Genomic DNA, 24,800 nt, shown 5'->3' with positions numbered 1-24,800 from the left:
CTGCTGCTCACACAACCGCTCCAACATATGTAACGTTGAATTCCACCTGGTGGGTAGGTCACATATGATGCGATGTTCCGGAAGGCGTAATCAGCGCTGCAGAGCAGCAAGGCGCGATCTTGCCGTGCTGGAACGCCGCAAGTGAGCGCACTCTATGCGGACCTTGTGCAGCAGTGCATCAAGATCCGGATAGTCCCTCAGAAAGCTCTGCACGACCAAGTTGAGCACATGTGCCAGACATGGGATGTGAGTGAGATTGCCAAGGCCAAGAGCTGCCACCAGATTTCGGCCATTGTCACACACTACCAAGCCCAGCTGGAGATTCGCTGGCAGAAACCACACGTCGCTCTCCTGCTTGATGGCATTCCAGAGCTCCTGCGCTGTGTGGCTTCGATTCCCCAAAGAAATTAATTTCAGTACGGCCTGTTGACGTTTGGCCACGGCTGTGCTCATATCGGTCGTAACAGGCTCCTGCTGCGCTGTTTCAGAGGAACTGGAGAAGGAGGAGGAGTCATTGTGTACAGACTGGATTCTTGCAATCAGTGGAGTTTGCAGAACACGTAGAGTGCCACTCTCCAGATCTGTACCCGGCTCCACAACATTGACCCAATGGGCAGTGAGGGAAAGGTATCGTCCCTGTCCATGGTTACTGGTCCACGCATCGGTGGTCAGGTGGACCTTGCTACTGACGGCGTTTAGTAGCGCATGTTTTATGTTTGCCTCCACATGCTTCTGAAGGGCAGGGACGGCTCACCTGCTGAAATAAAAGTGGCTGGGCACAGTGTATTGTGGGACTGCCAATGCCATGAAGTCCCGGAAGGTGTCAGTCTCCACCAACCTGAATGACAGCATTTCAAGGGCCAGTAGTTTTGCAATGCCAGCATTCACAGCCTGTGCTCGGGGATGGTTTGCCGAGTATGGCCGCCTTTTCTCCCATGCCTGTGCTACCGATGGCTGCCGAGTGGCCTGGGAGTGTGAGGATGACTTGGAACGTGGTGCTGTGGGTGGAATGTCACAGGGTCTCCGGACAACAGTGCCAGAGGTTCTTCCTTGGTGATCCTGTGAGGAAGCCGAACCAGCTGTGTGTGAGCTGGAGGAAGAGGCCCCAACACGAGCTGAAGAGGTGGTAGGTGGTGCTGTACGTTGGCCTACATCTTCAGTGTGTCTGTGTAACTCCAGCTCGTGCTTGGTCCGCACATGTTTACACATATTAGTGGTATTGAGGTTGCTGACATTTTTCCCTCTTTTGACTCTCTGATGACACAGCTTGCATTTGACAAAGCAAATGTCATCTGCAACTGTGTCAAAAAAGGACCACGCACTGCAAGTCTTGGGAGCGCCCTTTTTGCCTTTTGAAAGTGGAATGCTCCTAACGGGTGCCGAAGTGGAGGCTACAAGCAACCAAGTCTTCCCCCTCCCTCTCCCTCCGGTGTTGGCCGTTCGGGGAATCTCTTCCTCAGAGCTGCTCCCACCACCTTCCTGTTCCTCACGCCATGATGGGTCAAGGACCTCATCATCTACACTCCCCTCTTCAAACACCTGCTTCTCCTGGGTTGTCTCGCCAGCACCGTACGCACCAGAAAGTGGTAACTGAGTCTCATCATCATCTGATGCGTACTGAGGTGTGCTGACCATAGGCACTGGCCCACCCGCCTCTTCAGATTCAGAGGGACAAAGAAGTTGCGCATCACTGCATACTCCCTCTTCTTCACATTCTGGAATGCTGCTAGGCTGGCCCCCTCTTTCTAAACCAACAGATTCCGAGAACAGAAATAGAGACTGTGATGGCTCCTGTCCATGGGTCTCTGACTGCCTGGGCACTTTGGCAGGTGGTGAAGAGACAGATGGTTGCTCTTCGGTGCTCTGGCCCTGAGAGGATGTGGAAGTAATTGAAGTCGATGCGTTAGCTGCCATCCATCCGACAATGGCTTCAATTTGTTCCTCCCGCAGCAGTGGGGTACGGTGAGGTCCTACAAAGCTGCACATAAATGACTGTTGCCTGCTAAAACTGGGGGATGCTGACTCACTGGTGCCCGCAGCAGGCACAGAATCCCCACGTCCTCTCCCTGCAGAATCCCCACGTCCTCTCCCTGCTGAAACTCCACGCCCACGGCCACGTGCCTTACTCCCTGCCTTCTTCATCTTGCTAGACTGAGAAAGATAGGCAGAAAAGTACAAAGGGGGGCCTTAGTGTGCTTATTCCTGAACAGCTGGTTACAGGTATAAGAAACACTAATTTTATGAAGTGTGTGTGTCGACTACACTTTAATGGGAGCTAATGTGGCCTACACAACTTTCAAATGCAGTGTTTGGTGAACTTTGTTGTTTTTTTTTGGGGGGGAAAAACTAAAAGGATGTGACCAAAGATTTGAAAGTCAGAGTATCACCAACTTTCTGGAGCTATTACAATGCAGGCAGGTAACCTACAATGCAAAAGATGAGGCTCCAAAAAAATTGGGTAATACTAATCTGGCTGCGGCTGAAGGGCACAAGCCAGAAAAAAGGCTCCTCTATCTACTCCTATATAGTGTTTGCAACCAACCAATGTAGATGGATATGGATGCACACTAATAGGAGAAGAAAAAATGAGCTGCAATTAAAGAAATATATGTGTGAGGCAGTGACGCACGCTGAGCAGCCTACAACCAGACGTAGCTGCAGGACACACTACTCAGCGTGAGCTGCACTCACACACAGTCAGAGACCTCTCAGACAGCCGTGAACAGTGCAGCTAAGTGGGCACTAGCACTGACAGGCTGCAGAAAGGTTCCGCTGTGTACTCCTAGAGTGTTTGCAACCATCGAATATGGATACGGATGGATGCACACTAATAGGAGAAAAAATGAGCTGCAATGAAAGAAAAATGTGTGAGGCAGTGACACGCTGAGCGGCCTACAACCAGACGTAGCTGCAGAACACACTACTCAGCGTGAGCTGCACTCACACACAGTCAGAGACCTCTCAGACAGCCGTGAACAGTGCAGCTAAGTGGGCACTAGCACTGAAAGGCTGCAGAAAGGCTCCGCTGTCTACTACTAGTGTTTGCAACCAACGTATATGGATACAGATGGAAGCACACTAGATAGAATTTTTTAAAAATAAGCAGCTCAAAAAGAAAAATATGTATGAGGCAGCAGTGAGGCACGCTGGGCGGCCTACAACCAGACGTGGCTGTAGGACCCACTCCACAGCGTGAGCTGCACTCACATAGCCCTTGCAGACAGCTGTGAACACTGCTGCTAGGGAAAAGCAAGCTACAGTGGTGGTTTATGTAGCCTGGGTAAAGCACAATATTGTTTTGAGAATCGCTATTTCTAACTGTCCCTCACAGTCTTCAACAGCAGCCTGTCCCTAACTGAATTCACAGCAGAGTGACCAGAAATGGCGGCGGCAGTGGCTTTTATAGTGCATCATGACATCATTTCAGCAGCCAATCACAGCCATGCCAATAGTTAACATGCCTACATGCCTAACAGGATGTGCCCACACTTCTGAGGAATCCCATTGGCTGAATCAAAGCGAGCGGGCTGATAGCATTATGGGAACTTCCGATTCCGGTATCCGATATGAAAAAAGTATCGGAAGTCAGTATCGGAATTCCGATACAGCTAATATCGGCCGATACCCGATACTTGCAGTATCGGAAAGCTCAACACTAGTGCTCACTCATCACTCGTTAGAGTATGTCACTAGTGATAACTAAATGAGCAGCACACATTGCACACAGTTCATACAGTTATTTTACAGATCAGCACTCATTCATTAACCCCTTCCTGACATCCGATGTACTATCCCGTCCATGGGACCCGGGCCCCTATGCCCATGGACGGGATAGTACGTCTACCGCGATCAGCGGCGCCCACGTGGTGAGCGCCGCTGATCGCGGCCGGGTGTCAGCTGATTATAACAGCTGACACCCAGAACACGTTAACCCCTTGCACACCGCGATCAAACATGATCGCGGTGTATCGGGGGTTAAAGGGAAGCATCGGCAGGGAGGGGGCTCCCTCCATGCTTCCCTGATCCTCCCACGGCAGCGCAATGTGCAGCGCTGCTGCGGGGAGCTCCTTTCCTGCAGGACCCCGAATCCAAGATGGCAATGGGGGCCTTCGGGGGCCTGCAGAAAGCTGGCTTCCTCAGTGCCTGCAAAGCGCAGTCATGAGGAAGCCTTCTGCACTGCCTGTGACAGATCGCTGATCTGTCACAGTGATGTGACAGATCAGCGATCTGTCACAGGACAGTGATGTCCCACCTGGGACTATTTAATAAAGTTAAAAAAAAATAAAAAAGAATGTTAAAATAATTTTAAAAAAATCGCCAAATAAATTAGAAAAAAAAAAAAATATTCCCCCAAATAAATCCATTTTTTGGAAATAATAAAAAAAAAACAATAAAAGTACACATATTAGGTATCGCTGCGTCCGTAACGACCCGCCCTATAAAACTGTCCCATTAGTTAACCCCTTTAGCGAACCCCTTAAAAAATAAAAATAAAAAACGAAGCAAAAAATAATGATTTATTATCATACCGCCAAACAAAAAGTGTAATAACGCGCGATCAAAAAGACGCATATAAATATCCATGGTACCACTGAAAACGTCATCTTGTCCCGCAAAAAACGAGCTGCCACACAGCATCATGAGTAAAAAAATAAAAAAGTTATAGCTCGCAGAATAAAGCGATGCAAAAATATTTTTTTATATAAAATAGTTTTCATTGCATAAAACCGACAAAACATAAAAAAACGACCTAAATGAGGTATCGCTGTAACCGTACTGACCCGAAGAATAAAAGCGCTTTATCAATTTTACCACACGCGGAACGGTGTAAACGCACCCCCCAAAAGAAATTCATGAAACGCTGGTTTTTGTTCATTCTGCGTCTCAAAAATCGGACTAAAAAGCGATCAAAAAATGTCACGTTCCCGAACATAGTACCAATAAAAACGTCAACTCATCCCGCAAAAAATAAGACCTCACATGACTCGGTGGGTCAAAATACGGAAAAATTATAGCTCTCAATATGTGGTGATGCAAAAACTATTTTTACAATAAAAAGCGTCTTTTAGCGTGCGACAGCTGCCAAATATAAAAACCGCCATAAATAGTAAATCAAACCCCCCGTTATCATCCCCTTAGTTAGGGAAAAATACTAAAATAAAAAAATGTATTTATTTCCAATTTTCCATTAGGGTTAGGGTTAGGGTTAGGGCTAGGGTTAGGGTAGGGTTAGGGTTAGGGCTAGGGTTAGGGTTAGGGCTAGGGTTAGGGTTAGGGCTGAGATTAGGGTTAGGGGTGTGATGGGGTTCGGGTTGGAGTTAGAATTGGGGGTTTCCACTGTTTGGGCACATCAGGGGCTCTCCAAATGCAACATGGCGTCTGATCTCAATTCCAGCCAATTCTTAGTTGAAAAAGTCAAATGGTGCTCCTTCCCTTCCAAGCTCTGCCATGCGCCCAAACAGTGTTTTACCCCCACATGTAGGGTATCAGCCTACTCAGGACAAATTGCAAAACAATTTTTGGGGTCCAATTTCTCCTGTTACCCTTAGGAAAATAAAAAATTGGGGGCAAAAATATCATTTTTGTGGAAAAAAATGATTTTTTTATTTTCACGTCCGAGCGTTATAAACTTCTGTGAAGTACTTGGGGGTTCAAAGTGCTCACCACACATCTAGATAAGTTCCGTGGGGGGTCTAGTGTCCAAAATAGGGTCACTTGTGGGGAGTTTCAATAGTTTAGGTACATCAGGGGCTCTCCAAACGCACATGACACCCGCAGACCATTCCATCAAAGTCTGCATTCCAAAAACGTCACCGCTTCCCTTCCGAGCCCCGACGTGTGTCCATAGAGGAGTTTTCTCCCACATATGGGGTGTCAGCGTACTCATGACAAATTGGGCAACAACTTTTGGGGTCCAATTTGTCTTGTTATCCTTGGGAAAATGAAAAAATTGGGGACTAATTGATCATGTTTGTGGAAAAAATACGATTTTTTTATTTTCATGCCCGGGCATTATAAACTTCTGTGAAGCCCTTGGGGGTTCAAAGTGCTTACCACACATCTAGATAAGTTCCTTAGGGGGTCTCGTTTCCAAAATGGGGTCATTTGTGGGGGGTTTCCACTGTTTAGGTACATTAGGGGCTCTCCAAAGGCAACATGACACCCGCAGAACATTCCCTCAAAGTCTGCATTCCTAAACGTCACTACTTCCCTTCCGAGCCCCGACGTGTGTCCATACAGTAGTTTTTTCCCACATATGGGGCGTCAGCGTACTCAGGACAAATTGTACAACAACTTTTGGGGTTCAATTTCTCCTGTTACCCTTGGGAAAATAAAAAAATTGGGGACTAATTGATCATGTTTGTGGAAAAAATACGATTTTTTTATTTTCATGCTCTGGCATTATAAACTTCTGTGAAGCCCTTGGGGGTTCAAAGTGCTCACCTCACATCTAGATAAGTTCCTTAGGGGGTCTAGTTTTCAAAATGGGGTCATTTGTGGGGGGTTTCCACTGTTTAGGTACATTAGGGGCTCTCCAAAGGCAACATGACACCCGCAGACCATTCCATCAATGTCTGCATTCCAAAACGTCACTACTTCCCTTCCGAGCCCCGACGTGTGCCCATACAGTAGTTTTCTCCCACATATGGGGTATCAGCATACTCAGGACAAATTGGCAACAACTTTTGGGGTCCAATTTCTCCTGGTACCCTTGGGAAAATAAAAAAATGGTGACTAAAAGATCATGTTTGTGGAAAAAATATGAATTTTTTATTTTCACGCCCGGGCGTTATAAACTTCTGTGAAGCACTGGGGGGGTTAAAAGTGCTCACCACACATCTAGATAAGTTCCTTGGAGGGTCTAGTTTACAAAATGGTGTCATTTGTGGGGGTTTCCTCTGTTTAGGTACATCAGGGGTTTTCCAATCGCGACATGGTGTCTGATCTCAATTCCAGCCAAAAACGTCAAATGGCGCTGCTTCCCTTCTGAGCTCTGCCATGTGCCTAAATAGTGGTTTACCCCCACATGTGGGGTATCAGCGTACTCAGGACAAATTGCACAATAGCTTTTAGGGTCCTGTTACCCTTGGAAAAATAAGAATTGAGGGTGAAAAGATCATTTTTGTGGAAAAAATATGATTTTTTAATTGTACGGCTTTATGTTATAAACTTCTGTGAAGCCCTTGGGGGTTCAAAGTTCTCACCACACATCTAGATAAGTTCCTTAGGGGGTCTAGTTTCCAAAATGGTGTCATTTGTGGGGGGTTTCCACTGTTTTGGTACATCAGGGACTCTCCAAACGTGACATGGCGTCCGATCTCAATTCCAGCCAAAAACGTCAAATGGCGCTGCTTCCCTTCCGAGCTCTGCCATGCTCCCAAATAGTGGTTTACCCCCACATGTGGGGTATCAGCATACTCAGGACAAATTGCACAATAACTTTTAGGGTCCTGTTACCCTTGGGAAAATAAAAATTGGGGTGAAAAGCTCATTTTTGTGGAAAAAATGATTTTTTAATTGTACCGCTGTACGTTATAAACTTCTGTAAAGCCCTTGTGGGTTCAAAGTTCTCACCACATACCTAGATAAGTTCCTTGGGGGGTCTAGTTTCCAAAATGGGGTCACTTGTAGGGGGTTTCCACTGTTTAGGTACATCAGGGACTCTCCAAACGTGACATGGCGTCCGATCTGAATTCCAGCCAATTTTGCATTGAAAAAGTCAAACGGCGCTCCTTCCATTCTGAGCTCTGCCATGCGCCGAAACAGTCGTTCCCCCCCACATATCAGGTATCAGCGTACTCAGGACAAATTGCACAATAACTTTTGCAGTCCAATTTCTCCTGTTACCCTTGGTAAAATAAAAAAAATTGGACCTGAATTATTTTTTTTGTGAAAAAAAGTTAGATGTTCATTTTTTTTTAAATATTGAAAAAAATTCCTGTGACGCACCTAAAGGGTTAATAAACTTCTTGAATGTGGTTTTGAGCACCTTAAGGGGTGCAGTTTTTAGAATGGTGTCACTTTTGGGTATTTTCTATCATATAGACCCCTCAAAGTGGCTTCAAATTTGATGTGGTCCTAAAAATAAAAAGGTGTTGTAAAAATGAGAAATCGATGGTCAACTTTTAACCCTTATAACATCCTAACAAAAAAAATTTTGGTTCCAAAATTGTGCTGATGTAAAGTAATCATGTGGGAAATGTTAGTTATCAAGTTTTTTGTGTGCCGTATCTCTGTGATTTAAGGGCATAAAAATTCAAAGTTGGAAAATTGCAAAATTTTAAAAATTTTCGCCAAATTTCCGTTTTTCTCACAAATAAACGCAAGTTATTTGAATGAAATTTTACCACTAACATGAAGTACAATATGTCTCGAGAAAACAATGTCAGAATCACTGGGATCCATGGAAGCGTTCCAGAGTTATGACCTCATAAAGGTACAGTGGTCAGAATTGTAAAAATTGGCCCGGTCATGAACGTGCAAACCACCCTTGGGGGTGAAGGGGTTAAAGGGAATCTGTTACCTATTTTTTTGCATATAAGATGCGGCCACTGCCATCAGGGGCTTATCTACAGCATTCGATAATGCTGTAGGTAAGCCACCGATGCAACCTGAAAGATAAGAAAAACGAGTTAGATCATACTCACCCGGGGGGGGGCGGTGCGGGTCCGATGGGTGTCGCAGTCTGGTCCGGCGCCTCCAGTCTTCTAGCGATGACGTCCTCTTCTTTGCTTCCCGTCGCGGCTGAGGTGCAGGCATACTGCTCTGCCCTGTTGAGGGCAGAGTAGAGTACTGCAGTGCGCAGTCGCCGGACCTCTCTGATCTGGTCCGGCGCCTGCGCACTGCAGTACTCTGCTCTGCCCTCAACAGGGTAGAGCAGTACGCCTGCATCGGAGCCGCGACGGGAAGCAAAGACGAGGACGTCATCACTAGAAGATGGGAGGCGCCGGACAGGACCACGACACCCATTGGACCCGGACTGCACCTGGACCGCCCCTGGGTGAGTATAATCTAACTAGTTTTTCTTATCTTTCAGGTTACATCGGGGGCTTATTTACAGCATTACAGCATGCTGTAGATAAGCCCCTGATGGCGGTGGCTGCATCTTATATGTGAAAAAACAGGTGACAGATTCCCTTTAAAGTGCATCTGTCTTGTGACAGTTGGAAAATAGTCATCTGGACATAACATAGGATTCCAGCAAAGGATTAAACGTTGCTTTTGTTCAATCAGTATCACACTGAGAGATCTGGGCATCACTGATTAGACTAGTGCAGGGAGAGGCAGGAGTTCCAACAAGCAGCGCATCCTGACTGATTCTTTCAGTTGTTAGTTGTATCCAGATTGCATCCAGATTTGAAATTGTAGTTAAAGGGATGAGATTTGCTGTTCATAAGTTTAACCTTTACAAACAACTTCATTATACTTTTAGACCTTGTGTGTAATATCGTAAACTTCCATAATATTTTATATCCTATTTATGAAGATAGATTTGCTCTGTAAGTGGACATAGTTAAGTCTATATTGCGCTAGTAAAATTAGGAATACTCTTTTTTTCTACAAGGTCAGAACAAATATTAACCTAGAAACCTAAAGATTTTGTGCAGATTAAAGGACTTCCTCCCAAACTGCAATTTCTCACCTTTGTGGCTATAATGCGTGATGGCTCTCACTTGGAGGGCACTTTACAAACTTTATTTGTTAAACTCACAACAACAATTTAGCTTATTAATACAAAGAAGATTTGGGGATCTCCAGTAATGTGTCATTTGTCCATCAAGAATTTGCATATCTCGACATACAACTATTTGCACGCAAATGCATCTGGAGGTCAATGAGAAGCTATCCTCTAGATCTTTGGATATTGCCAATGGCCATTTGGATCTGTTGTGCTAGATGATGCTACAAATGGACCCAGAGGCTGTGACTATCTATTTACTAAGTGATCTTTCGCATTGAGTTCTTCCTCATGTGCAGTGGTCCCGTTGGGGCTAATATCCAAATCCCAACTTCAAACAGAATTCAGGTGCACCGAGGGGCCGTTGACTATAATGATGCTGACAGAATCACCATGTGCTTTGTTGTGCATAATATATGGTTGTATACCAAATACTATGCATGTCAACATGTGGTAGACTATACCTAGCTATTCACCCCCAGTAGGCGTATATGGCCAAAAATGATGCACAACAGAGCACATAGAGACTGTCTGCATCACTATAGTCAATGGCCCTTTTGGCTCCATATGCCTAAATCCTGTTTTGCATGGGGGTGCTTCAGATGTGCAGTAAGTCTAGATGGGACCACTGAATGTGGGGAAGAACGCAGTGTGAAAGGGTCATATTTCTTTTCCATCTCTATATACTCTCTGCTAGCCTGACAACTGACACCACTTACTATGAGACCATTCATCAACTCTTCTTCCAACACTAACTTCCTTTCCCCTAGAATTCTCCTACCAACTCTGAACTAATTTTCTTCATTTCTATAAGATAGCTGATCATTCCAAAGTAGAAAAGCGACATAGAGAATGAGATAGGCACATCCCCACATGCTGTACAAGATATTGTTGCTTAGCACTTCCGTAGATCTGAACTGTCTTGCCATGCAAGACCCGGTGTTCGGATGACAACAAGGGGTCAGCGCTGATGTTATGCAGTGTTGAGACCTTGGGATTAAATACCCCCAAGTACAATATGAGTTTGTATGTTATTTGCGTGAGTTTCTTTTAGTTTTCTGGTTTTCTCCTACACTCCAAAAACATACTGATGAAGACTTCAGAATGTGATCCTCAGATGCAATAATAATGTCTGAAATGGGCTGTGAAATATTATTTGCAAATTGTCAGAGAGGAAGAGGACTTGAACTCTAGTGCCACATATTAGAAGTACTAATCCTAAAAGTCAATATCGACCCTTTAGTGAGACTTGCCCCATGACTCAAGATAAAATCCAAACCAAAATCTCAATTTGCAGACACACGTCTCAGGGCGTTCCCCCTATTCAGTGCAAAGCATGAGATCTGATGTGGCTGTAGGGTAAGCCTCTGACTTAGGTCTAAGGGCTAATATTTCTCCTTGTGGAAATTAACATGCCTGACATGACAGGGTAAAGAGACTTATAGGCCGCGGTATGCTCCTCTGGAAAATTAAATATGCAAATTGTCTCTTCAGGGAGGAATATGATGTCAGTTGTGGTCATCGTGGGTACTTGCCAAGTTGATTATAGGATGCGTCTGAGCTGTGACCAAGCCTAATCATTTAGTGGTGTAGTTGGCTTTGTTACAGAGTATATCCACTACTGGTGTCACAGAGCATTGAGACTTTCCCAACAACCCTCCTCCAGTTCTACTAACCTTTAATGTAATGTGGAGGCTTTAAGTAAAGGACTGAGGTTGGGGTAATTCTTTTCAGGGCAGGTTCTTTGAGAAGGTGAGAAGGTTTTTATCACAGCTTAACAGGGTATGAAAATTGAATTTCACTACTGTAAAGACATATTCATCCATTTTATTTAGTACTCTATAAAAGATAAGTTTTAATTGTGTGTAAGTAAAAGTTGTACTTGTCACGCGGGGCTTAGGCCAACTAAGGCAGAAATACCCGGGGCCCCTGTGATGTCCCTTTAACTAGGGGAAACCCTGTCTGACCCTCAACCCAGGGTTTTTGCTGAAGGTGCAAATGTCTGAGCCTCCACCCTTTCCTTATCTCCTGCTCAGCCCTAAGCTTAACCCTCCACCCTCCACCCAGTGAGGAGACAAACCACCAAAGCCCCAAACAATAAAGACAGACAGGGAGAACTTAAACTGCACCGCGCTGCATACACACAGGACTATACAGTAATGTGAACAGGGCACAACAAAACACAAATATGGGAAGGCGAGAAGGTAACAATGGATCATACGACACCAGATATGAATCTCTCTCTCTCTCCAACACCTCCACTCCAGACCGGAACCACTTGGTATGAAACACAAGCTATAATCGGCGACGCCCATAGGCCAGCATGACTATTTAAAGACCGTGGGCGTGACCAAACATCCAACCTGATCTTCAGCTAGATTAACCCCCGATAGCCTGAGAAACTCAAGCCAGCGCCACTGAGGCTATAGTGGACGGAGGTGGAACTACCTCTGCCTGCCGGACGCTGTGGTGTGAATAGCGTCCGACATGACAGTACCCCGTCTTCTACGAGGGACCCCAGGGCCCTCAAGACTCATAGGACCCGGCTTGTCTGGATGACGACGGTGAAAAGAACTGACCAGCCGATCTGCATGTATGTCCGAGGCTGGTACCCAAGACCTCTCCTCCGGACCATACCCCCGCCAGTGTACCAAATACTGAAGAGTACGGCGCACTACTCGAGAGTCCACTACCTTGGAGACCTCAAACTCTAAATCGCCATCCACCATGACTGGAGGTGGCATCGGCGTCGTGTCCACAAAGCCTACCACCTTTTTCAATAAAGCCCTGTGAAACACGTTGTGTATCTTGTATACTTCAGGGAGTTCCAACCGATAAGCAACTGGGTTAATGATGGCAGCAATCTTAAAAGGCCCAATAAACCTTGGACCCAATTTTAAAGATGGAATTTTGAGTTTTATATTTTTAGTCGCTAACCACACCCATTCACCCACACACAGGTCCGGACCTGGCACGCGTCTACTGTCAGCCACCCGCTTGTACCTCGCACTCATGCTCAACAAACGCTGTTTCACCCTCCTCCAGACCAATGATAATTGAGCTCCTAGCTGGTCCTCCTCCGGGACGCCCCCCGAGTCACCCTGACGTAAGGTACAAAATTGAGGATGTTGACCGTAAACACAAAAGAACGGAGACTCTCCCGATGACTCTTGACGGTGATTATTTAACGCAAACTCGGCCAGAGGAAGGAAAGTAGACCACTCCTCTTGGTTGTCGGACACAAAGCATCGTAAATACTGCTCCAGATTTTGGTTCATGCGCTCAGTTTGACCATTTGACTGTGGATGAAACGCCGATGAATGTGACAACTTGATCCCCAAACGTGAGCAAAAAGCTTTCCAAAACCTCGCAACAAATTGAGTTCCCCTATCAGATACTATGTCCGACGGAACTCCGTGGAGTCTGACCACCTCCTGCACAAACACCTGAGCCAACGTCTTAGCATTGGGCAAGGAGGGCAATGAGACAAAATGCGCCATCTTTGAAAATCGGTCAACCACCACCAGGATGACCGTGTTCCCCGCCGAGACTGGCAAGTCAGTGATAAAATCCATGGAGATTTCTGTCCATGGCCTATTAGGTACCCCCAGAGGCTGTAGCGTGCCAGCAGGACGGGCTCGGGGCGACTTGGCCCTGGCGCACGTGATGCAAGCTGCCACGTACGAGACCACGTCCTGCCGGATTTTGGGCCACCAGAAACTACGCGATATCAGCTCCAAGGTGCCCTTAACCCCTGGATGACCAGCCAGTACTGAGTCGTGATGTTCCCTCAACACCTTAAGACGAAGATGAAGGGGTACAAATGATTTGTTGGCGGGAAGTCCTGGCGGTACCTCCTCTTGGGCCTTGGCAATCTCCGCCTCTACCTCAGTCGTGAGAGCCGAAACCACTACACCTTTCTGGAGGATGGGTACCGGCTCTTCCCGAGGCTCTACCCCCGGAAAACACCTGGACAAGGCATCCGCCTTGGTGTTTTTAGCCCCGGGACGGTAAGTCACCAGAAAATTGAAACGTGTAAAGAACAATGCCCAGCGAGCCTGCCTAGGAGACAGACGCTTGGCCGACTCCAGATAGAGCAGGTTCTTATGGTCGGTGATGACTGTGACCTGGTGAGCCGCCCCCTCCAAGAAGTGTCGCCATTCCTCAAAAGCCAATTTGATGGCCAACAACTCCCTGTTGCCGATATCATAATTCCGTTCGGCCGGCGACAGCTTCTTGGAGAAGTAGGTGCATGGATGCATATCGCTCAAAGATGAGCCCTGTGACAGTACTGCCCCCACTCCCACCTCAGACGCATCAACCTCCACCACAAACGGTTTAGACACGTCCGGTTGCACCAGAATGGGGGCTGAAGCAAAACTGTTCTTCAGACGCTCAAATGCACGTATCGCCACCTCAGACCAGCTAGTCAGATCGGTACCTTTTTTTGTCATGTCCGTGAGCGGTTTGGCTATAGTAGAAAAGTGTTTTATAAATTTCCTATAATAATTAGCAAACCCAAGGAACCGCTGGAGCGCTTTCAGATTATCAGGCCTTTCCCATTGTAGCACCGCTTGCACCTTAGCGGTGTCCATTTTAAACCCTGCGGCGGACACAATATATCCCAAAAAAGGCAACTCCTGAACAAAAAATAAACATTTTTCCAGCTTAGCATAGAGCTTATTCTCACGGAGCAACTGTAACACCTGCCTGACATGCTCTAAATGAATGTCCCGGTCGCTCGAATAAATGAGGATATCATCCAGGTATACAATCACAAATTTCCCCAGGACATGAGCAAACACGTCATTAATAAAATGTTGGAAAACAGCAGGCGCGGTTGTCAACCCAAATGGCATAACCAGGCTCTCAAAATGACCCTCAGGAGTGTTAAAGGCCGTCTTCCACTCATCCCCCTGACAGACCCTTATGAGGTTATACGCCCCCCTGAGGTCAAGCTTGGAAAACCACTTTGCCCCCACCACCTGGTTGAACAAATCAGGGATCAAAGGCATCGGGTATGGATCACGGATCGTAATCTGGTTTAACTCCCGGAAATCCAGACACAGCCGTAACCCTCCATCTTTCTTCTTAATGAAGAAAAACCCCGCTGCTACAGGCGAGGACGAAGGCCGGATGTGTCCTTTGCGATGTAGTCTTTCAGAGCTTGTCTCTCTGGACCAGAAATATTAAACATCCTGGCCTTAGGTAATTTGGCCCCGGGTTTTAACCTAATCTCACAGTCATAGGCTCTATGTGGAGGCAGTTCTGAGCAACCCTTCTCAGAGAAAACATCCGCGAAATCCTGCAAAGCCTCCGGAAGGCTGGGCGTCACGGCGGACACACATGTGGCCAAGCAATTGTCCTGGCAAAAACCACTCCATTGGACTATGTCCTGAGTCTTCCAATCAATCACTGGGTTGTGCCTGGACAACCATGGAAAACCCAAGACCATTTGTGCTGGGAGATTATGGAGGACCCTACATGTAACCCACTCCGAATGTAGGACCCCAATGTGGAGTTTCACCTCAGCCACAAACTCCGTAATCTCCCCCTGAGGGAGGGGAGCGGCATTAATGGTAACCACCTGAATAGGATGAGGGAGTTTTTCGATCTTAAACCCGGCAGTGCGTGCAAACTCCTCATCTATGAGATTGGTGGCGGAACCGCTATCCACAAACACAGATATTGGTAGCTCTCTGCCCGCGATAATAACCTTGGCAGGGAGCATACATTGAGATACCATCATGGAGGATATGCATACGCTCAGCTGGGTCTCCTCCATACCCACTGAGCTTAGTAGTTTTCCGCCGGTGTGACCTTCTTCGGTAGCACAGGACAAGCGTTAACATAATGATTCCTTTTACCACAGTAAAAACATGCTCCGGGCTTCGTGAACCCAGGGACGCGACGCTTAACCTGTGACACCCCCGCAATTTGCATAGGTTCAGTGGGCTCACCTGCAGCAACCACACTTGCACCCCTGCTTTCCCCCAGGGGTAGCGTCTCCTGTGCCCCCTGACGCAAACGGCGATCAATACGTATAACCAAACTCATGGCAGACTCCAACGATGCAGGAGTCTCATACATCAGCAGGGCCTGTTTAACTCTTCCTGAAACCCCATGAATAAACTGACTCCGCAGAGCTGGGTTGTTCCACTGTGTGTCTACTGCCCAACGGCGAAATTCGGAGCAATAGTCTTCCGCCATACGTTCCCCCTGACGGAGGGCGCAGATTTCAGATTCTGCTAGAGCTAATCTGTCGGGATCATCATAAATGAGTCCGAGTGCAGAAAAAACATTATCGACAGAATAAAATGTAGCAGAGTCAGCTGGTAAGGAAAATGCCCATGCTTGGGGGTCCCCACTCAGTAATGATAACACCAGGCCCACCTGCTGAGCCTCATTACCTGAGGAGACCGGGCGCATGCGGAAGTATAACTTGCAGGCCTCCCGAAATATGACAAATTTGCTGCTTCCCCTGAGAATCGTTCTGGCAGCGGGATCTTCGGCTCTGCACCGACACCTGCAGATGCCGTTTGCACCTTCGCTACTACCAGGCCCTGCTGCTGAACTGCCCCTTTCAACTCGGAGACCTGTAAGGACAGCGCCGCCAACTGGCGGGTTATGGAATCCATGGGATCCATGGACTCCTGAAAAATGTGGGCCGATTATAATGTCACGCGGGGCTTAGGCCAACTAAGGCAGAAATACCCGGGGCCCCTGTGATGTCCCTTTAACTAGGGGAAACCCTGTCTGACCCTCAACCCAGGGTTTTTGCTGAAGGTGCAAATGCCTGAGCCTCCACCCTTTCCTTATCTCCTGCTCAGCCCTAAGCTTAACCCTCCACCCAAACCACCAAAGCCCCAAACAATAAAGACAGACAGGGAGAACTTAAACTGCACCGCGCCGCATACACACAGGACTATACAGTAATGTGAACAGGGCACAACAAAACACAAATATGGGAAGGCGAGAAGGTAACAATGGATCATACGACACCAGATATGAATCTCTCTCTCTCTCCAACACCTCCACTCCAGACCGGAACCACTTGGTATGAAACACAAGCTATAATCGGCGACGCCCATAGGCCAGCACGACTATTTAAAGACCGTGGGCGTGACCAAACATCCAACCTGATCTTCAGCTAGATTAACCCCCGATAGCCTGAGAAACTCAAGCCAGCGCCACTGAGGCTATAGTGGACGGAGGTGGAACTACCTCTGCCTGCCGGACGCTTTGGTGTGAATAGCGTCCGACATGACAGTACTGGTGATTTTCATTTCTGTGAAGTATACCGTCATTTTGAATTATGATCAGCATGTTGATATATTTAGAAGTACAGCAGGCGTTTATTATATTTTATCCGAACATTTACACTCAAGCATTTTGATTGACTTTATATTTTCAGCAGCACCGGTTGCACACAGCAAGCACCGAGTGCTCACCATTGTTGTCAAGCAGTGATTTCTCAAATATTAAAGCAAGAACTGAAAGAAGCAAACCGCCTGTCACATGCTCAATCCCTCGCTGTTTCCCTTTATTCACACACTGGATGTCATCAATATTTTAGCTGGTACATTGCTACACAATGAGGAGAATTCGGGTTCTGCGTGTTTTCTTCTTGATATCACATTTTCTTACAGCAGGAAATACAGAGTCAAGGAAAAAGGAGTGAATGATGTACGGTGACAGCGGCTGACAGTTAGCATGATTAATTTGCTGTTCAATGGCACGAGTCGTTGCTGGCTGCATGGGGACCTGTTTAAAGCGAGACATATGGAATCGGCTCTGCTAATCTACTCAATCATGTCATGCTTTAGTCTAACTTCTTGATATCATTTTAATTGCTGCAGTTTTAAGGCCATATGGGGCTAAACTGGTGGCAAGACTATCTTCCCTTGTGTTTTATGAAAAGTTAAACACTGTCCTCTCTTGAGGTATAGAGGTGGCCTGTTTTACAGCATTAGGGGTAAAAGAAAAAAATCAAAGAAAGCTGGTTTTATTCTACATTTAGAAATGTTTAAAAGATAGTTATGGAACGGATAAAGTGAAAAAAAATAAAGCTACTAAGAAAAATAAAGAATTCTGATTAAAGTGAGTAGAATTGAAATAAGTATGATGATAAGGAAGTGAACACATAAATATTTGTCCTCGATAACGTGAGCTGTCTGTACATTATTGCATTGTTTTTATTTAACCCTTTGCCGACGAGATTTTCCTTTTTTGCGCTTTCGTTTTCTTCCTCCCCTTGTTCCAAGAGATTAGCAGAGGTCAATTCTCTCAGAAATTTTTGTAGTTGAAAGCTATCTCAATAAATTTTGATGCAGATGTTTTCGTAAGCCCCACTTAGATAAATGAGAAAGTTTATTAAGTCAATAGCAAAAGGTGCCCATATATAATACATTTAGGGCATTAAAAACTCACAAAATCGGTATAGAAGCCATTTAATGGCTCCTGATGAAGTTTTAAACAAAACGTGCGTTGGGGCGGTGGGGACCCCATAGTAAGCAGCTTTACACCTAAGTAAGTACATACTCCACACTAACATTCTCTTCTATTTAAAACTGATTGGGAAAGGTTAAACCATAGTATTTTTATTATCTCAGCAATGATATTCAGATTGTGTGTAGTATAAATTGCTTATTGCAGCTTGTGTTTAATAGCATCTCTCTGCATGTTTGTTCAGCATCCTTTAAGCTATATTTTGATTCCTTCCTGTTTTAATCATAAAGAAAAATTGAAGTTTTAATGGGTATATACTCTTTGGGTTGTTTGTTAGCCAGTTACTGAAATAAGTATAATTTGGGGCAGTATGTAGTTAAACAGCATAGCCCAGAATATACTACATGCAGGAAAAATAGCAGTGGTTAAATGCACAAAAGGTCTTGAGACCTACAGAACACAGATTATTACCAATAGGCACTGTGCTTGGTACAGCTGCGGTTACACTGAGCACTACGTAGTCCTCGGTGATGCGTGTTCCCAACTCTCTTTTTCTTTGGGACTTTCTCCCTTCCATCTTCCTCAGTTCACCTATATCCTCTCCTTATTGCCTGAAAACTGCAGTGTAGTCCAAATTTCCTTAAACCACTGCCACTCCAAGAAAAGTTGGTGAGCCCTGCAAAACAATTATTCTTAAAGGGTTGGCTGCTTTTATGTACCATAGCAAGGATGAGGAGATCTTCATCCATTGATACCCTTTGAAGCACCACCCAGCATTTTTTGTTTTAGTTTCTTTTCACTTTTTTAATCAAAGGGCTGAAGTGGTAGTACTAATACAGGTGCTTCTCACTTCCCAATCTGGGTTTAAAATCACAATATCATCCAAGTAAGATGTAGCAAAGTTCTTGTGAGGAGCTAGGATCTTGTCCATGGCCCTCTGCAAGGTGGATGGGGCTCCTTGGAGCCTGAAAGGCATTCTCGTACAGTATACTGGAAGCAACCTTCAGGTGTAGAGAAGGCCCTCTTCTTATTGGCACTTTGGGACAGGAGAATTTTCTAGTACCCTTTTAGGTCAAGGGTGGTGATGTATCTGGCTGACCCTAGCCTATCAATGATAAACATTTAACTTGGATACCTCATTCAGCTTTCTATAATCGTTACAAAAGCACCATTCTCTATCAGGCTTAAAGCAAACCTTTCAGCAGGATTTTGCTAACTAAACTACAAGCATTATCATGTTGCCACTGTTGCACTGATTAAAATGATACCAGGGGTGAAAAAATGTAGGACTGTAGGTAGAGCCTTATCTTGAAGCTCTAGGCCAGAGAAACCAAGAGGAGACCTGCCCATAAGCCCAACCGAAGCACAAGCAGTCTGTCTCTCAATGATGAGGAGCATGTTTGTGCTTCGGGGCGTTTAAATAAAAAAAATACATCTGTTCATTCTCCACATCCTTTTTGAAGAAGCATTCAAGCGAAACGTGCGTCAGTGGGCTGATCTGGGTCTCTATAGGTGTTTATTTGTCCTTAAAATGTTTTGATTAAGATTCCTTCAACTGTTGTAAATATATGTGCAGCTGAGTGCCTGGCATTGTGATTGCTCCTCTGGTCTTAGATATACGCACTAGCACTTTATATGAGTGTAGAGTCGGTAGGCCGAGCTGGGGGGTGGTCCCTCGATATACCGCGAAGTGACGTACAGACACAAGATAGAGGCAAGTTTCGGGTGCAACAGGTCCAAGTTTATTTTCCACCCTTCGACTGACAGCCCTCACAGCACACCGCAATATCTTTCTCACAGCCCTCCGTGTCCAGGGCCGCTTCACACACCGTACTTTACACCAGGGACGTATTTATACGTACCGCCCCTTTTTCACTCTGTGACGATCCTGTCAGCTCAGTCACTGTGGCCGCCTTAGGCCCGTACACCATCAGCACTTGACTGGTCAGTTTCGTCGTTCCAAATACGGTGTCCTACACCCAAAGCCTTGTCTATACTGCGGTTCTTCCTGTCAGGACCACGCCCCTCACTTTCTCTCTCCTCAGTCCCCCTGGTTCGGTTTTCCTCACAGTGCACAAACTGTCGTAGTCCTCCTGTCACTGGAGCTCCTTCTGGGGACTGGAACTTTCTGGAACCCTCCTGTCAAATTTATATCATTCCCGGTTCCCTGTAACTCCGCCCCCCATGACCAACGGTTTCCTAAGCCCTAAGCTGATTTCAAGTCCTTTGCTCACACTCCTCCCTGCCCTCTAATGGTCAACCCAAGGTACTGCACGTCCACTACACTTTCTCAGCTGTTACCCCACTGTAGTAACTGTCACCTGTCTAAACTGTGCAAACCTTCCTTTCTCTATTCTGACAAGTCCGTCCGTCCGTCAGGTCACCTTCCCTACATGTACACCTACATATACCACTTGGAGAGGGGGGAATTTACTTACACTCGGCCGCTAACTTAACTATCGGGTTGTATTTATATATTCATTTTCCCTGACAATTACTTGTTATGGATAAATTCATGAAATACCTACTTTGACCTTTTGAAGGTTCTGGCATTATACCTTGAATTACTTAGAGATATTATATAATCTACAGATGTGAATCCTGGTTTATTAAAATAATATACATTTATCTGTATGGGTTTTCAATGTCTAAATGAACTAAAAATTATTTTAGTATTATTTATGAGTTTTCTCATTGTGATTAGCAATTTTTTGGACTTACATAATTGTTTTATAGTCTCCCAATTATTCTCTGCAGTATGACTACTTTTATGTGATTTTATGCATTTTTGTAACATCTCTTATTTTTTTCAATAAATATTTAGTTTTTAATTCTTTTTTCTCATGGGAGTAATTCTATTGGCTTTGTGTTTCCTTTTATCTCGATGATACCTAAAGTACCACTTTAGGTTGCTGCTGGGCTTTGACTAGATGTTTGGTCAACTCTTTCCTGATGACTGGATTACAGCCGCCTTCCCCAAGACATGCAGTTTGTCCACAGCCATCACACATGCTTCCGGGGAAGTTGCCCGCACTTCTAGTACCAACTGTGGTAGACCGGCTTACTCGGCTGCTCACAAATGTGCACACAGGAGTAATTTCTGTAGTGATTTCCATTTAAATCTTCATCTGTTTTATTAAATAACTTAATGCAAAAACCTGTGCAAATGTAAGTAAATTAAACATGGTATTTCTGGCCTGCCGAGCAACAAAAAAAATAGCATACATTACAGTCTGTGTAGATCTGCCTGCTCAGTATCACAAAACATATGGTTCAGTTCTCTTCAACACAAGCACAGCTCTTGAGCTCTCATCTCCAGACACACCAAACAATGAATGAATCAGAAGGCTGTCTGTTTATGTTCTGGACCACACTTTGGGACAGAGATATGATGGACAGCCTCCCACCCACTCTTCAGATGTACACAAAATCCCAGCCCTTAACATGGCCAATTAATCCCACTTATTACTTAGCGTGCTGAAGTATTTTTCCGGGTTCATGCCACTGAAGCTAACATCCTCAGTGACACATATCTCCCTCCAGTATTTTACCAATGGCTTTGTCCCACCTGCTGTAAGTAAGTAAAAAGCTATAGTGCATATGAATAACATAGTGTACTTAGTAAACACCATTTGTAATAAAAAAAAGCGTAAAAGCCATCCCACCAGCATCAAGGTGTATTCAAATTGTTAAGGTCCTAGCCTCTAGTGTTAAAACCGTATTTACAAAATAGCTTACAAAATTTATATGCACTATTGATTTTACTTATTTACTTACCGCAGGGCATACACACATGGTCAAAATTGTTGGTACCCCTCATTCAATGACAGAAAACCCCACAATGGTGACAGAAATAGCTTGAATCTGACAAAAGTAATAATAAATCAAAAATCTATGAAAATGAACAAATGAAAGTCAGACATTGCTTTTCAACCATGCTTCTACAGAATAAAAAAAAAATAAAACTCATGAAATAGGCCTGGACAGAAATGATGGTAACCTTAACTTAATATTTTTTTGCACAACCTTTTGAGGCAATCACTGCAATCAAACAATTTCTGTAACTGTCAATGAGACTTCTACAACTCTCGACAGGTATTTTGGCCCACTCCTCAAGAGCAAACTGCTCCAGTTGTCTCGTGTTTGAAGGTTACCTTTTCCAAATGGCATGTTTTACCTCTTTCCAAAGATGGTCAATAGGATTTAGGTCAGGGCTCATAGAAGGCCATGAAGAATAGTCCAGTATTTTCCTCTTAGCCATTCTTGGGTGTTTTTAACTGTGTATTTTCGGTTACTATCCTATCGCAAGACCCATGACCTGCGACTGAGACCATGCTTTCTGACACTGGGCAGCACATAATAATCTATAATCCCTTGATAGTCTTGAGACTTCACTGTACCCTACACAGATTCTAGACACCCTGTGCCAAATGCAGCAAAGCAGCCCCAAAACATAACAGAGCCTCCTCCATGTTTCACAGTAGGGACAGTGTTCTTTTCTTGACATGCTTCATTTTTCCATCTGTGAACATAGAGCTGATGTGCCTTGCCAAAAAGTTCCATTTTTGTCTCATCTGTTTGTAGGACATTCTCCCAGAAGCTTTGTGGCTTGTCAACATGTAGTTTGGCAAATTCCAATCTGGATTTTTTATTATTTTTTTTCAGCAATGGTGTCCTCCTTGGTCATCTCCCATGAAGTCCACATGCGACGACAGATGATGCGATCTCATACCGATGTTCCTTGAGCTTGAAGGTCACCTTTAATCTGTTTAGAAATTTTTCTGGGCTCTTTTGTTACCATTTGTATCATCCATCTCTTTGATTTGTCATCAATTTTCCTCCTGCGGCCACATCCAAGGAGGTTGGCTACAGTTCCATGGAGCTTAAATTTTTGAATAATATGTGCAACTGTAGTCACAGGAACATCCAGCTGCATGGAGATGGTCTTATAACTTTTACCTTTTAACATATTTGTCTATAATTTTCTTACTAATTTCACGAGACAACTCTTTCTTTCGCTTTCTCTGGTCCATGTTGAGTGTGATACACATCATGTCACCAAACAGCACAGTGAGAATCTGTACCCCTATATACAGGCCCACTCACTGATTCTAAGATTGTAGACACCTGTGATGCTAATTAGTGGACACACCTTGATTTAACATGTCCCTTTTGTCACATTATTTTCAGGGGTACCTTCATTTCTGTCTAGGCCTATTTCATGAGTTTTATTTTCTAAAAAAATTCTGTGGAAGCATGGTTGAAAAACAAAGTCTGACTTTCATTTGCTCAATTTCATAGATTTTTTATTATTACTTTTGTCAAATTCAAGCTATTTCTGTCATCATTGTGGATTTTTCTGTCATTAAATGAAGGGTATCAACAATTTTGACCACGTGTGTGTGTTCACTTTGTCCCTATCTTACGTTTTGCAGGATTCTAACTGATTTATCTTTTTAGGATCTTCTTTTCTGGATTTTAAATTTCATAATGCGCCAAATGTTTTGTATTAGAAAAAAGCTTGGACTGCAGTCAAGTGACTGATCACCAGAGCACGTAGTGCTCAGTGTAACCGCAGCTGTACCAAGCACAGTGCCTATTGGTAATATTCTGCAAAGCCATGCTGTTGTGATAAATGAAGTATTTTTTTTTTAACTTTATAATGCTATTAATTGCACAGCACTTTACAGACATTGTCAGCACTGTCCCCTTTGGGGTTCACAATCTAAATTCCTTATCAGTATTTTTTTGAAGTGTGGGAGGAAACCAGAGTACTGGAGGAAACTCGCACAAACACGGTGAGAACATACAGACTCCTTGCAGATCTTGTCCTTGATAGGATTTGAAGGCTGTAATTAATGCAGTAAATGATTTAGCATTGTGATGCTCAAATATGCAAGGTTTTCTCTAAATTAGAAGATTGAATTGGCACAAATATTCTAAAACATCTCTAAAATTGCTCAGTATTGATAGTGCCTTTAAGCTGTGTAAGATGCCCTTAATAATATACCGTATACACTCAAGTATAAGCCTACCCAAGTATAAGCCGAGGCACCTAATTTTGCCACGGAAAACTCCGTAAGCTTATTGACTCGAGTACAAGCTTGGTATGCATTGTCCCCTCATCCCTGTCCTGGTATGTGTGGCTCTCTCTGTTGTATGCAAGGCTCCCTCGTCCTCCCCCTTGTATACATGGCTCAGCATCCTCCCAGTCCTCTCCCTTGTATACATAGCTCAGCATCCTCCCCGTCTTCCCCCGTCCTCCCCCTTGTATACATGGCTCAGCATCCTCCCCATCCTCCCCCTTGTATACATGGCTCGGCGTCCTCCCTATCCTCCCCCTTGTGTACATGACTCGACGTCCTCCCTGACCTCCCCCATCCTCCCCCTTCTATACATGGCTCGGTGTCCTGCCCTGTGTATACATGGCTTGGTGTCCTTCCTGTCCTCCCCCGTCTTTTCCCTTGTATAGCTCGGCATCCTCCCCCGTGTATACATGGCTTGGTGTTCTCCCCTGTCCTCCTCCTTGTATGCATGACTTGGCATCCTCTTGCTTGTATACATTGCTGGCGTTCTCCCTTCACTCCCCCTTGTATGCATGGCTTGGCTCCCCCCATCCTCCCCATCATACTCACCCCTCCTGGCACGGTCTCTGCACTTCCATGCATCTCTG

The sequence above is a fragment of the Dendrobates tinctorius genome, unplaced genomic scaffold (assembly GCF_039654945.1).
Source record: "Dendrobates tinctorius isolate UK_male_01 unplaced genomic scaffold, ASM3965494v1 ptg000029l, whole genome shotgun sequence".
Taxonomy (NCBI): Eukaryota; Metazoa; Chordata; class Amphibia; order Anura; family Dendrobatidae; genus Dendrobates; species Dendrobates tinctorius.
Note: the sequence above shows the minus strand (reverse complement) of the source record.